We start from the raw sequence: 16,543 nt of genomic DNA, 5'->3' as shown, positions 1-16,543 counted from the left end.
TAATGTAATCTTCTACTCTTTCCCCATAGCATCCCTCTACTCCAACCAATCTGAATTATGAACTGACACTAATAAGCTTTAAATTTTCTCATCTCTATGTCCTGGCTCATATGGTTCCCCCCTTCCTTGGAGGACAGCATAGTGGAAAGAACATGATGTTTATTTATCATTTTGGAGCCTGGGTTCAAAGCCTTGCTCTATCGTTTACTATCTACGTGACTGGTTAAATCACTTCATTTTTTTAAAAGTATCTGTTTTATATATTGTTTCCTTCTCATCACATCCCTTTGTATTTACTCATGCAAATAAGTCACAAATAAGTCAGAAAGTATTTATTAAGCATCCACTAGGTGCAGGTACTGTGCTGAGTTCTGGGGATAGACAGAAAGACAAAAGAAAATGAAATGAGTGAACTTTGAGGAGGTCATAATCTAATGGGACAGGGAACCTGCAAATACCACTACATACAACTATATAGAGGATACATAGGGAAAAAATTAGGTAGGAGAAAGCACTAGAATTTGGGGTAAGGTGAGATTTTTTAACTGGGGTTGCAGGATACCAAGAAAGCCAGTAGGTAGAAATAAGGAGGGGGAGAAACCCAATAGAACTAAGCTCCTTATGGGAATCTGGAGAGCCTAGTAATGTATGCACATAAAATGTATTTAATAAATGCTTTCCAAAATGAATTTAATGAAGCACATCTGCAAAATAAGGGGGTTGAACTAAAATATTTTCTAAAGTACCTTCCAGCTGTAGATGCTATAATTTACATTTTATTTTTTCCTAGACGATTCTTATTCATCCAAGACCCAGTTCTGCTGTGAAGTCAACCCTGAAGAGATTTCTCCCTCTTTGGAACTCAGTAAGACTATTGTCTTGAGCGAACATAATGCATAGAGAACCAGTCTCTGGGCCAGGAATACTGGATTCAAGTCTAGTTTCTGACCCTTATAAATGAATGCTGCTAAACCTGGCAATTCTCTAGACACCTCAGGCACTCTACATTGCAAAAACAATGCCTGTTCTCGATTAGTGAAGGAAGTTATCCCATATGGAGTTCCTTACATTCATGCACCTGTGATGATCTCCCTGCCTCAAGAATCTCCCTACTCCAGTCCATCCTTCATTCAAATGATGAATTAATCTTCCTAAAGTGCAGTGCTGTGTTACTCCCCTATTCTATAAACTCCATTGACTCCATATCGCCTCAAGTATAACATCCTCTGTTTGACATTCAATGCTCTTCACCACTTGCCCTCTCCTACTTTTCCAGTCTTCTTACTCTTACTCTCTCCCACATACATTGCAATCCAATGACACTATGCCTTGCTATACCTTGCCCAAAACACACCTCCAGAGAACAGGCATTTTCACTCTGGCTGTCACTCATGCATGAAACACTTTCCTCCCTGATTTTCCTTCAAATATTAACTAAAATCCCATGATCTGAGATAAACCATTGTTCATTCCCCTTATTTCTCATGCTTTTCCTCTATTGTCTAAGTCCAATTGAGGGGGAAGGAAAATAAAAAAGAGAATAAACAATTATTAAATACCTATATTGTGCCAGACATTGTGCTAAGTGACTTTTATAAATATCTGATTTATAACAACAACCCTGTGAATCGAATGCTATTATTCCCTTCATTTTACAGTTGGGGAAACTGAAACAAACAAAAGTGAGATGACTTGCTTAGCTAGTAACAGCCAGGATGGATTTCAAGTCTTCTTGTCTCCAGGTTGAATATTCTATCCCCTGCACCATCAGATAATTTATTAATAGCTGCCAAAAATGAATCCTGTATGTAGCTTGTTTATACATTGGTGCTTTCATATTGTGTCTCTCACTAGAATGTCAGCTCCAAATAAAAAGGGGTGCTATTTGTACAAAAATATTTATAGCAGTTCTTTTTTGTTGTTGTTGTGTCAAAGAATTGGAAATTGAGGGATGTCCATCACCTGGGGAATCACTGAGCAAATTGTGGCATATGATGTTGATGAAATACTATTAAGCTGTAAGAAAGATGAATGGGATAATTTCAGAAAAAGCTGGAAAGACCTCCATGAACTGATGCAGAGTGAAATAAACAGAACCAGGAGAACATCATACACAGAAACAGCAATATCGTGGAATGAGCAATTGTGACAGACTTAGTTACTCCAAGAGATACAATGATCCAAGACAATTCTGAGGGACTTATGACAGAGAATGCTCTCCACCTCCAGGGAAAGTATGATTGCAGTCAGAATGGAGATCAAAGCATACTATTTTTCACTTTAGTTTATTTGGGCATATGTTTGGGGTTTTGATTTTATATGAATATTCTCTTACAACAATGAACAATATGGAAATAGATTTTGCATGATAATATGTGTATAAACCAGATCAAATTGTTTACCATCTCCCAGAGGAAGGGAAACAACTTGGATCTTTTACTTCCAAAAAATAAAAGTGGAAATTTGTTATGATGTGTAATTGGTAAAATAAAATATCTTTTTTTAATAAAAAGAAAGGACACTTTTTTAAATGTCAACTCCTTGCAAGCAGGAACTATCTTTTGCCCTTCTTTGCATCCCCAAAGTTTAGCACAGTGCTTGGCACATAGTAGGTATGTAAATGCTTCAGTGAATGAACAAATAAGAAGCATCATGATGTGGTGAGTAAAGAGCTGCCTTGAGACCTGGAAAAGCCTAAATGGATGAATCAATTCTGTAGAATTATGGATGTGTTTCCTCTTAGTGTTCTAGGCCAGTGATATGAAATTCAAGGTAAAACAGGAACTACTAATCCATAAATAAAGATCCCTCCAAGCTGTATATTGACAATTTTAAACTGCTTTATAAATGTTATTGTATTTTCATTTATTTTATTAAATATTTCTCAATTACATTTTAATTTGGTTCAGGCCATGTTTGGGAGGGTTGTGAGCCACATGAGTAAGTAGCTGGTGTTTGACACCTCTCCTCTAAGAAATTAAATCCCCAATTTATTGTCCAGCATTAGTAGAAGGAGTTTCTGCATCCATGATTTCCTATTAACAATAAAATCACTGGTCCAGCCTCAAGCCCTGATCATAGGTGATGTCCCTTGATAGATTTTTGAACCCAAGGATAACAGCCCAATGTAGACATAAACTGAAGCACTTTACATCTCTTCTAGTCTTCTGGTACTTAGCAACTTCAAGGAGTTTCCAACTTAAAATTGGTTTAATTCCAATATTTATTTTGTTCATGGGATAATTGAAATTTAGAAAATATTGAAACAATATTTATTCTTATAAATTATTTAATAATAAATGTAATCATGATCTTTATTTTTAAATTATAATGTTATAACATTGATTATATGCTTATATGATATATAAAGCATATGTATAATTACTTTTAATATAAATACATTTATATCAAATATTTTCTTCACAATAATTCTATGAGGTAATATAAGTACTATAATTATTTCCATTTTACAGATGAGAAAATTAAAACCCAGAAAGTCAAATACCCCAAACCATCAGAACTTATTGGATATCCTGTTGGTGATTTCAAAATTACAGTTTTTTATATTTATTCCCTGATTTCTCCTTCTGGCCTAACAATTCTTAAAAACAGATATTTCGCCCTTTCTACAATATTTTCTTGAAGTTTAACATGTAATGGTAAAACCTACCTCAAACACTAATTAGTTCTGTGATCCAAGAAAGCCATTTAAATTCTCTCAATTTTGGTTTCTTCTGCTGTAAAATGGAGATAATAATAGCAACTACCTTGGAAAATTATAGTAAGGATCAAATGAGAAAATATGTATAAAAATGTTTTGCCAACCTTGAGGTACTATGCAAATGTTATCTACACCTTCCTGTTTGTCTCTTTCCTCTAAGATTATCTTCCATTTGTGAGTAGATATCTTATTCATACATATTTACCTGTCTTCTCTATTATAATATGAGTTCCTTAAAATAGGAATGATTTGTATTGCCTTTTTTGTCTTGCCAAAGCTTGGTGTAATGTCTAACACGTAAGGAATACTCAATTGATGATTGTTGATTGACTTTCTTTTAATCTACTATGACAAAATTTTGAAAAATAAAGCTAATTTTAAATGCATTGGGAAGTTCACCATTTAAAGGAATATTTTGATATTTACAGAAGTATCTGTATACAGAAGTATCCTGCAAAGTTCTACCCTAGGAATAAACTGACTTGTCCTGAAAATACAATCATCCACCTCTCCCCTAGTCCTTTCCACTCCTTGCCCTGAAAACAGTAAGCAAGTCAGAAATTACCATTTGTCCTAGAAAGGGCGAGAGTGGGTACCTTTTAACTCCATTTACCATTCCTCTGACACCATGCTTCCCTCATAACAGATTAAAACTATCTTCCTTGACTTCTAGCCCTGTTTGTGCTTTTAGTTTCTCCTATTTGAATGAAAGTTCCTTTCATGCATTCATTCATTCAATCATTCCATTGATGAAGTTGTCAAAGTTCTCTAAGTTACAAAATTTCCAAAGTCACGTTTTTTAAAATAATGTTTACTTATCCCATCTTTCCTTACCATAAATAGACTTTTAAAAGAGTAAGTTTTAAAATATAATCTCTTATTCAGACTAATTTCCTATCTATCTATCTATCTATCTATCTATCTATCTATCTATCTATACTGGTTTATAGTCCTTGGTCCTCTCTCAGGGAAAGAAAATGAACTAATTTTACTTGTTTCCTTCCACGCTGAAGATTATGCTTATTAAATAACATCATTATCATCACCAATAATAATCTTTTAAAACCTTTGGATATGCAGGACATAAAAGTTTCCGATGCTTTTTTTCCTCCTTACCTTTAGTCGATGGGCATAAAGAGACAGGGCTGTGAAACATGCCCTCTGCTGGTATGAAGAGGAGAACTTGGTGGACTTTTGAACCACAGAAATCCTAGGTGTAAGCTGTTGGTAAGTTTCCAAGAAGGTACTATCTTCCAAGCACCTTTGAGATGCTAGGACCTGTGATGCTGCTTTTCTTAAATGGCCACTCTCACAATGCCGTCCCTGAAAAAAAATGAAAAGAGAAGAATATCTTCATTTACCAGTCCCAGAGACAATGGATAGATTATGCTTATTTGGAGACCTTTGGGAATTGGTACTGTTGAACTGGTTTGAAGGGTAGCAGAGTAAACCTAGAGATAGGAAGACTTGAGTTCAAGTCCTGTCTCTAACACATACTGGCTATATATCATGGACAAGTCATTCTCAGAGGCAAAGACAATTCTCTGTGAATCTAAATGTCAGAGCAGTTACTAACCTGCACTAGTAGACTGTGTTTTCTCACAAGGGAGTTCCCTTGACCAGTAAAATCACAGGCATTATTTAAAACATACATGAGTTACAGAAAGCTAGATATGAGAAAGAAAAGCATCAATTGTGGGATAGCAAATAGAAGAAGTACAGGCCATGTTCCTGTATGTAGCATGTTTTTTATTAATTTGTTTGCAGGTTGTCTCCCGCATTCAACTGTAAACACCTTAAGGACAAGAACTATAATTTGCCTCTTTTTTTTTTAAATTGCAGAGACTTAACACATTTCCTGGCACATAATAGATGCTTTATTCCAGATTGATGTTTGAATTCCCCATTATATTTCTTCAAACAAACCAGGAAGTAGTTATGCTTTTGAGAAAAATGGCTTCAGCATTTTTTCTCATGTGAAACCCCATCTACCATGATGTTTATCCCTTGTTCTTTGGCACAAAAGTCCTCTGGTATGCTGGAGGTATTTTTAGCATATAATTCATCGGTATATTTTATTTTATAGTATTTTGAAATAGGTAATAAGCTCCCATTTGGCAACATAAAGTAGAAAATAGCATAGCCACCTATTTTGGATATATAAAATTTAGTTCAAGAAAATCTCATATTTGAAAGCTTCATACCATCTATATTGTTGCTGTTCAGTTGTTTCACTCATGTCTGACTCTTCATGAGCCGATTTGAGGTTTTCTGTAGTTTGCCATTTCTTTCTCCAGATTATTTTACAGATGAGGAAACTGAGGCAAATATGGTTAAATTGTTTGCCCAAAGTCATCCATTTAGTAAGTGTCTGAGGCTGGATTTGAACTCAGAAAGATTAGTCCTCCTGACTACATGCTTGGGACTCTATCCACTATACCACCTAGCTGTCTTCATATTGTATATGCCTTGGCAGAATTCCCACATAAAACCTATCTGTCAGTACCCCATCAATACTAGCAAGTTATATTTGGTATCTTGTCCCTGTTTTTCACAGAAGTCTGGATAAGAAATCATCTGATGCATACACTGAGCCAAACAATTTCATAATGTTCTTCAGTGACCAACATGAAAAGTCCTTTAAGCTAGAACCTTACTTATATCATCTCTTTAGTGTCCTAGTTTTATGGTTCTGTTGTTTTTAAGAAGTGTTCAATTCTTTGTAATCCCATTGGGGCTTTGACTGCAGAGATACTAGAATGGCTTCCCATTTCTTTCTGCAGATCATTTTATACATGAGGAAACTGAGGCAAACAGGGTGAAGCAACCTGCCCAGGGTCACACAGCTAGTAACTGTCTGAGATCAGATTTGCACTGATGAAGTTGAGTCTTCTTGACTCCCAGCCCAGAATTCTACCCATTGCTCCATCTAGCTACCTACTTGTCCTCATTAGCAAACTAATAGAAAAGGTAGAAATGAGAAAAGAGAAACCACAATTCTTAAGGAACTGCAGCATGGTAGTGAAAAGAACCTTGAATGATAGGACATTTTTGTTACTTTCTAACTGTGTTAGCTTAGATAAGTCACTCAACTTCTCAAATGTAAAATAAAGAGGCTATTCTCCATGTTTCAAAAGTCCCTTCCATTTCAAAGCTCAACAAAATTTTAGATTAAGTGAAAGAACCTTGAAAACTTCAGGTATTTATGGAGTGACACCACTGGACACCATAAACAAAGTCATTGCCTATGTCCAAAACATAATGGCATCTATATAGCTTTTGTACTTGTATATCTTGGTTAATGATCATATCTAGGAACACTTAACAGATTTGTTCATGATACCCTTGTTCATGATTTTCACAATAACTTCCTTAAGCCAGGCTAAGTATTTAGTGGTCTTTCTTTGGTCTACACACTCTACCATATGCATTGTACCTTGCATTTAGTTCATAGGATAATATTTCATAAACACTATTTTCATCATTAATTTCCTGATTAAATACTTATAATGGTCACTATTAAGAACAAATATCTAAATAAAGCAATCAATGGAAAGTGCTTTGCAAACTCTAAATTGCTCCAGAAATGTCAGCCATAAATAAACAATAGTAATAGTAGTGTTGATGGTAGGGATATTTATAGTAATAGTACTAATAGTAGTTAGTTACTAGCAATAATTAGGAAATAGTAATTGATAATTATAAGTAATTAGTGTGAACTTTAAATTACTCCAGCCTACTTAGTCTAACAAAAACAGGAATGTCTACACCCATACTTAAGGATTAAGAATTTAGGAGGATGGTCTATGACAGACATGTGCTGGAAATGACAAATCAGAAACAACTGTCAGACCCCTGGGCTGTCCTAAGTCAAGCTTAAGCTACCATTGGTACATGTGAGATGCAGGAAGTGATGTAAAAAACAGTCTATATATTTCGCATTACTTTCTCCCGCCTCTTTGGCAGCAGAGAGGTGGCTGGCAGAGTGTGCTGAGCATTTTGGCATCTTGGGTGGTGGCTGCTATTGTCTGAGTTTAGAGGTGAGTTTTCTTTGATACCATACTGGAGAAAGCTGAGTAACCTAGTTCAGGTGAGGCATCTTTACTGAGCTCTCTTGGAGCTTAGGTTGATTCTTCCTCCTTTACCTTCCAAACACTGAGGACTTTGAACTCCCCCTGGCACACGCCAGGTGGGAGAAATCCTATACTTTTTCCTTAATTCCTTCCCTCTATATTAATTAAACCACCATAAATTTGCAAACTGACTTGGGTATTTTATTTTGGATATTCCCTGGCAACCAAAAATTAATTTAGATTAGGTCACAACACTAAAATTATCCTTACATTAGTACTTAATAGTAATCAGTAATTAGTAATAGTAATGTTAGCAGTTAGGAGAGAGAGAGACAGTATTTAGCAATGAGTAAGTAGTAGTAGTAGTAGTAGTAGTAGTAGTAGTAGTAGTAGTAGTAGTAGTAGTAGTAGTAGTAGTTGTTGTTGTTGTTGTTGTTGTTGTTAGTAATAGTAATAATAGCATTAGTTGTAGTTAGTAGAGATAATATTGCTGGTTCCAGACAAAAACTTAAATTAAAAAAAAAGCTTTTATGAACATCAAGCATGAAAGATTTTGGGGGAGGGGGTGTTTTGGAGGTTGTAGAAGTTATTTTTTTAATTACCTCTAACTGGTAGGCATAGTAAAATAGACCATGAACTATGATCTCTAATATTACAAAGGAAAGAACATGTTGAATTTTTAATTTATAAAAATTTTATATATAATATCTGATAATTTGCAATTTTCTTAAAATATTTCCATGCTAAAAACTGAATCCTTAAGCTAGCATTTGAATGCTTTTGTTTCTTTTGATTGTCTCCCCACTTCTCCCTCAAACCTACACTGCCACAGATTCATTCAACTTCTTCCCAAGTTATATCCCCAAAAGACCTTATTTTTCTCCTCGTTCTATCTTTGCTCCTGCGGGAATTATCTCTTGCTACTATTTCCTGGAATGTCCTTCTTAATCTGATCTACCCAACTTTGTGGGTAGATCCTCTCCACTTGTCTTCCTTTAGCACAGAATTTATACTTTATAACACTTTATAACATACTTGCCTTTGTTCTCTGGCTATTTCAGATATATATTATGTTTATCTACTCAAATGAATTCCAAGTTTCTTGAGGACAGAGACTTCTATTTCATTTGTTTCTCCTATAGAAGTTAGGAAAGTGTTTTGAACAAATCAGATTGCTGATAACGGTGTGAATGAATGGTTGAAATGCTTCTTTTTTTCTCTGCCATTCTGCTGACTAATTATTTATGTAAGTTCTTCAGTATTGACAATATGAAACTACTGCCTGAATGTTGTGCAATTCAATCATTATCTGTGGAAATGTATACAAATTTCATATGCTAACGACCCCAAGTAAATTCAAATATAGTTGTTTCTTCAAAGTTGGGACAAGGACAGTATATGCTAAAACACACACACACACACACACAAAACCATAATTCATGAATTTGACAGTGGTTCTACACACAAACACACACACATACACTAAATTCCAATCTTTAGCCTGCCTCATTTTTAATTTTGTTCCTATAATTCTGTTCATTATATGGCACTGTTTCACTTTTCCCAATATAGAATTACATTCATTATTTGGAGAGGCTGGACATTTAACAATAGGCTTTGACAAAGGTATATTGTCTTTTTATGTAGCAGTCCAGCCCATAGGTATTATGGAGAGACAAGGATTGTGAGTGAGCACATGGTTATCCTGCGCATGGCAATGAGTTCTATTCCCAGCGTTGCTGAAGTTTAGGCGCGAAACCTTGCTTCCTCCTGTCTCACTCACCTGAGGATAATAACCCCACCTTCACCTTGTCATAAGTTGCAATTATCCAATGGCAATACACTAGGTAACTCATCCATATGTATTGAGTCATCATGTAACTGATCAATATGTATTGAATTCATTTGTATATCAAAGAGAATAAAAGAAACGGGACACAGCCAGCTCGACCACTTGGAGGACATCGACAGGTTTGCAAAGGAGCAACTTCTCCCCTTTCTCTCTCCTCTCTATCTTTCTCCCTGAGGCCTGATCCTTCGGTCAGGCCTTCCTGTCTCTCTCTCTTTTCCAATAACCTAGCGTTATCTACCTCCTTTAGTTTCTAATCTCCTTTCCTTCTAAGCTAGCCTTATCCTCTGACCAGTGCAGTGTTAAATTGAGATCACTGGGTGGAATAGCCTGGATAGTAATGCCCAGTGGTCGGAGCAGGCTGTGGCTCCCGAATATCAATAATTGATTACTGACTCAGTTATTTACATCTCTAAAGCCGACTCGTCCACGCCCTTTGCGGAATCCAAAACTTCTATCCTGTTTCTATTTTCCTTCCTTGAAACCTCTCGCGGGCCGGGAGGTTTTATTTTAAGTACTAGTCCTTAAGAAATATCTCACAAAAATGACAATAACAATATACTATGGATCAAGATTTTGGCATGTATGAAAGATGAAAAATAAATATAGGAAAATCAAGGCAAATGAGTTTGGAAATTAAATTATGATTGGACAATGTGTTTAAGCCTGAGCACTACCAAAATGAATGGATTAGGAAGACACAAATCTTCAACAATAGCTTCAACTACATTGGTCATGCAAATCAATCATTATCAGTCCCACCAAAACCTGCCTTCAGAATCCCATTTTAAGTGACTTCCATTGTCATCAGTAATGAGATTAAGACACTATAAAAGCCCAGGAAAATCTATTTCATTTTATATCTATTTGTTGTCTTATTATTTGTTTTGATAGGATTACCAGAGCTAAGAGGGGATAGTAGTATATTGCAGATCTAAAGTAGCTTTATTTCAGCAAAGAAACTTGATAGTGTATATTCTGATGCCCTTGTGGACAAGAGGAAGGAAAGTGAAGTGATTTCATAGTTAATTGAATAATTATATAAAGAGTATTTATTGATGATTTGATGTAACCTTGAAGATAGGTCTCTAAGTATGCTGTAGAATTTACCCTTGCCTTATCCTATTTAACATTGTTATCAATTACATGAACAAAGAGATCAAAGATGAATTTATCTGATTGACAGAGGAAAGGAAGTTGGATAGGTAATCAATGCCTTTGATGACAGAATCATAATTTAAAAGATCTCTATAGACTGAGGGGAAGTGAAATTTACCAGAGACAAATGTGAAATACTGCATTTAGATTTTCTTTCCCAAAGAACAAGCATACCAGGTCAAAGTTGACTCCCTGGAATTTCAGGTGAAAAATACTTAGGGTTTTAGTTGAAATAGTAATGTGACTAGCTTCAGAAGCTCAAAAATTCCAAAATCTTATCACCAAAGCAGATCACATAACATGTCCCTATCCCTGGCTTCATAAAATCTGATTCATGTTTTCCCACAATATACCACAGGTCTTCCTCTAGATCTTTTAATGTTTCATAGTTACCATTAGATCATTCAGGGCTCTACATCTGGTATCCATTTCTCACTATATGACTACACCATCTCCTTTTCTAATTATATCCTTCTCGAAGGATATATTCAGTGCCATTTGTTGAACATATCACCATTAATAATATTCAAAAGCTTTATTATGCTCAGCAAATCTTTTGTGTCATTCACAATTTTAGTTCTTCAAACCTGTCTTCATTCAAAGTCATAAAGCATCACTGGAAGCTTATCAGTAGAGAAAATATATATATTTCTCCCTAGGATTAACAGCATCATTCATCATGTTCAAAAAAATTTCAATGTAATCTTGTTGGTTGGTTATTGTCCTTTGTACTCAAAGAGGAGCAAAATGATAACACAAAGGGCCTTTTGACTCAAACAGAAATTGGATTCAAGTGAGATAGAGTTGTGCAAAGTCATAGGTCTTACTTTTTCTTTTAGATCATCAAGGTACAATGGCAAGACAGCTAATGAAATCTTGGGTCTCCATGAACACACAGGCATATAAATGGGGGGAAATAGTCCCCTGTACTATATACTAGTCACGCTAAATCTGGAGTGCTAGCAGTGTTTAATTTGGGAGCCATATTTTAAATGAGAGTGAAAACATGGACCTACAACCACAATTAGGAAAAGACTAGAAACTACATTAGGAACATATGAATAAATGGTTCAAAGTCTAGAGAAATTTAAATAAATAAAGACTAAGGTGAGATACAATGCTTTTGTCCATATAGTTGCAAGGCGGATGTAGAGAGAAAGAGAACATAGAAATATAGATTTAGAAGTGGAAAGGACCTCAGAGGTCATAGACTCTTAATCCTCTCATTTTGCAGATGAAGAAATTAAGGCCAAGGAAGATTATGTGGATTTGTGAAGACTTCCCATGTAGCAAGTGGAAGAGATGGGACATTAATCCAGGTTTCCTCACTCCAAATCTTGCGTACTTGTTCTTTATTGAATCTAAAGGAGGAATAGGTAAGTGAAAGGTGGTTAGGGCTAACTGCAAGAAAGAACTTCAAATTAGAGTTGTTTAGAAACAAAATAGACTGCCATACCAAAAACAAACAAACAAACAAAAAACACATCACCATGTTTGGAAATACTAAAGCAGAGGTTGATGAATATTCATCCACAGTGTTGCTAAGATTTTTACTTTGGCTGAGACATTTGACTAAGTGGTCTTCCAAATTCAAGATTCTTTGAAACTAAAATGGTTATGATCTATCCCCTATAAGAGGAACATTTCCCAGTGATTGCTTGACAAACTTCTTTTGGATATCCTCAGCAAATGTAAAAATATTTTTAAGTAAAAAATAATGAATCTCAGCAGTGCAATAAAATAATCTATGATCAAATGTTCATATTAATCAAATGTGAATAGGGACCGTTGTCTTTTTTCCTATTTCTACTAAAAATAATGCTTATATCTCCAGCTTAATGAAGCTACTACATTTTCTAAAGCATGGATAATCCCTCCAATAATACACCCTTACAATTTAGTAATATTCCAAAGTTGCTGTCACTAAAATATCATCAGGCTGTAAGCAACCTGGGGGTGAGCAGAGTTCTCTAATGAAGTTAGCTGAGTTATTATACAATAGAAATACAGCCTATCACACTCCCCACACTGTAAGACTTCCAAACTATCAGAGCCTAAATTTCAATTAATCAATCAAAAAATATTTATTAACTATCTACTGTATGGCAGACATCAGTAAAGTTTTCAAGAATCAAAGATCTCCTCAACATTATAATGGAGTAGCAGGATAGATTTCAGTGGATATATACCATATTATAATAGAATAATTCTTTAATTAAAGCAAAACTCAAAAAATAAATAGATAGATGAATAGATATATAGATAAATAGATGACAGAAACATAGAGGCAACAGAGGAGAAATGTGGATTTTTATTGTGTCAGAGATGCCAGTTCATACTGGGGTTTTTTATTATCATGCTGACAAAACCTGTGAAAATAGAAATATTTCTAATATACCATTAAAAAAATCCTGTCTTATCAAACAATGCTATACCTAAACTTGTTTTAAAATATATATTATAATCCTCTCAAAAACAATCAGTGATTTTAAAGGCATAATGATATAGATATGAACCCTTTTCAAGCATACTTATAACTACAAGGAAATTAGAAGATTATGGATTTGTTAACATGCCCAAATGTTCTTAACTCATTTTCTGGCATCACTGTCCATCAGGATGTAATACTATTACACACATGGTATACACACAAAAAATGATTGCAGTCATTTGGTGTTTTTAAAATGTCTGACACTATCACTTTCACTGCCAACACTTTTAGGATCCATATTGCACCATGATGGAAGAACTGACCTTTAAAAGAAAATTGTGGGGTCCAAAGGAGAAAAATAAAATGACAGACACTTTGGGAAAGAAGATTGTTGTCAAAATCACACTTGGGTCCTCTGCTTGATTAGCTCTTCTAACCAGAAAGCTTTTATTATGTTGATCATTACCCTAGATGAAATCTCAAGTCCATGTATAAATTAAGTCAAGATAAACCATGGTAGCAGATACTTGGTTTCATTTGTAAGATTAAGTAAAAGTGGAAGGGAAATGTGAATCTGAAAAAAATTATGGAATTTCTTAGACACATGTCAAAATGAAACTACTTGTGCTATCTACTTTAAATACATCATGCTGTTTCCCTAATAAAGGCAAAATGGGATGCTGGGACAGCTGAACCTATATATCTTGCTCCTGTTCACTGCTGTAAATAAATGAGGGCAATAGAAATCAAGCAGAGAACCCCCCTACTCTTTAGAGATTCTTCATGAAGACTAGGGAGGGAGGGAAATTTCTCATCCATAATGGCATAGAATTAATGGATCTTTCATTGCATACAATAGACAATTGATAAGCATTTTCATCTGAAACATAATCAAGTAGGTGCTCCCAGCATCTACTTAGTTTTTGGTTGAAAATGAAGAGCATTTCTCACTTATGCCTGTAGTTTCTCTGTTTCAGAATTTAGTTTTCCAACTATCAATGACTCACATTTTCTCCAAAATGGCAACTAGCTTCAGATAGGCACAGAAAAGTGATACAGTGGAATCCAGACATCGAACCTGGAATCAGAAAACCTCAAGTTCAAATCCAGCCTCAGACACATACTACCTGTGTCACCTTGGACAAATCAGTTAACTTCTATCTGCCTCTATCTTCCAACTTCCAAATATGGATCATCATAGCATCTACCTCCTAGGACTGTTGTGAAGGGCAAATGAAATAATATTTGTAAAGGGCTTAGCATGATGTCTGGCATGTAGTATAAGAATTTAATCAATGCTTCTTCTCTTCCCTTTTCCTTATCCCTTCTCATATGGAGATATCTTTAGAAAGAAATTTAAACTATGGACATCTGCAGTTATTTTTCTGTACTTTTGTAATTGTTATTAAATTGTTCATATAGATCTATTGATCTCAACTAAATTCTACACATTTTGAGAACAAAGACGTAAGCTTTTTTCTATTCTCAGAAGATAGCTGTACTTCTCCTATAGCTACATCTCAATTTGTGTGAACAATGAATCCTCTAAAGTGGTCACATTTATTTGAATCCTCACTATTTGAAGTTATGATTATAAAAAATGTGATAATTTATTCCAGCTAAGTGGAAATAGGTAGTGTGAATTTGACCCTTGGAGCACTCATTTGAAACCCTGCACATAGTGAGTTTTCAAAGATGCTACTGAATAACTAATATTTACACTATGAAACTAAGTATTCCATAGATTCAGGAGTCAGCAAAGGATAATATTTGTAGCAGGACACAAAGTGCTCTTCATAACTGAAATGTGAAAAGAGAAGGAAACTGAAGCTATCAGTATAGAAAAGTGAATGCCACCTCCCTTCCCCCACAATTTGCCCCTCCCCCCATAGCCTTCTTGAGAATGTTGCTTACTTCTGGATAGTCTTTTTCTTAAGAATCTCATGGCCAGACTTCCGGGTAATCATGGCTGCAATCTAGACGCTGCACGCTTTCTCTCCCCAGCACCGAACGAAATAGACTACATCAAAGGAGCATAAAATCACCTTTGGAGGAACAGAAGGACTCCCCAGTACCCCACAGAGGCAAAGGTACGTGGGGCTTGAACATTTCCACACTAAAATAAGAAGGAAAAGCTTGCACAGAAAAGTGAACTGAGCCGCCCTTCCCCCACCCCACCGCCCCCACTAAACCAGAGTGAGCTACCTGAGCGCTCACCGGGACAGCGAGTGAGTGGGGAGCGTCTCTGTCTGGGGGGGCACTCCAGGGTCCTTGGGATCTGGGGACTGCCAGGAAAAAACGTCTCAGGGCACTTTCACTGGAGAAGCCAGCGGACCTGGACTTCGGGCGGGCTGCGCTGAACAACGCGCGCTGATTATCTGGGCGGAGCTGAATACCTGGGCTCGGAGGCTGGGAAGAACTAGTCTGAAGCAACCTAAATTCACAGAAAAACCGCTCTTATAACCCAGACCCCAGACCAAAAAGGAAAGGGAAATAAAACCACCAAAGGGATGGCTCACATGGCCCAAAATCAAGCCTCCAGGAAGAAAGGGAAAAAAGTGACTATTGAAAACTTTTATGGTGGAAGTACCCAAGGAAAAGAGGAGAATGAGGAGGAAATCCAAAAAAATTCAGAACACGCCTCCCAAAATGGAAACTATCAACAAGCTCTGGAAGATCTCAAACTGGAACTTATCCAAAAGATGGAAACCTTCTGGAAAGAAAAATGGGAGAAAGAGATCAGCTGTCTGACAGATAAGAATGCTCAATTGGAAAAAGAACTCGAAGCATCCAATAGAAGGGCAGACAAGGCTGAAAAGCAAATCCAGTCCCTAATGTCCAGAATTAAACACCTCGAAGAAAGTGAGATGATAAAACAGCAAGAATCAATAAAGCAAACCCAAACAATTAATGAATTGGAAGAAAACATAAAATATCTCACTGAGAAGGTCACGGACCTGGAGAACAGAGGAAGATGAGAAAATCTCCGTATCATCGGTCTCCCAGAAAAACCAGAGGTAAACAACAAATTGGATTTTATTCTAGAGGAGATTATAAAAGAAAATTGCCCCCACGTTCTGGAGCAAGGGGGCAAAATAGAAATAGAAAGGATTCATAGAACACCTTCTATACTAAATCCCCAAAAGACAACGCCTAGGAATGTAATTGCCAAATTCAAGAGCTTCCAAGTAAAGGAGAAAATCCTACAAGAAGCCAAGAAGAAGAGCTTCAGATATAAGGGGGCTCCCATAAGGATCACACATGACTTAGCGGCTAACACACTAAGAGACCGCAAAGCATGGAACACGATA

The 16,543-nt window shown here is 35.9% G+C and overlaps 1 protein-coding gene across 4 annotated transcripts in view; it reads right to left on the bottom strand.

Annotated features, from left to right (window-relative positions):
* The window catches only part of TAFA2 (TAFA chemokine like family member 2), a 594,521-nt gene that overhangs the window by 316,862 nt on the left and 261,116 nt on the right, over positions 1–16,543 (bottom strand). For all 4 annotated transcript variants that reach the window (XM_056797692.1, XM_016425595.2, XM_007502823.3 and 1 more), the window contains exon 2: positions 4,838–5,044. The gene's annotated coding sequence lies outside the window, so the exon portion shown is untranslated. The remainder of the gene's footprint in view (positions 1–4,837; positions 5,045–16,543) is intronic.

Source organism: Monodelphis domestica, chromosome 5 (genome assembly GCF_027887165.1).
Source record: "Monodelphis domestica isolate mMonDom1 chromosome 5, mMonDom1.pri, whole genome shotgun sequence".
Lineage (NCBI taxonomy): Eukaryota > Metazoa > Chordata > Mammalia > Didelphimorphia > Didelphidae > Monodelphis > Monodelphis domestica.
The sequence above is the reverse complement of the archived record's forward strand: the minus strand, read 5'-3'. Positions and strand labels throughout refer to the sequence as shown.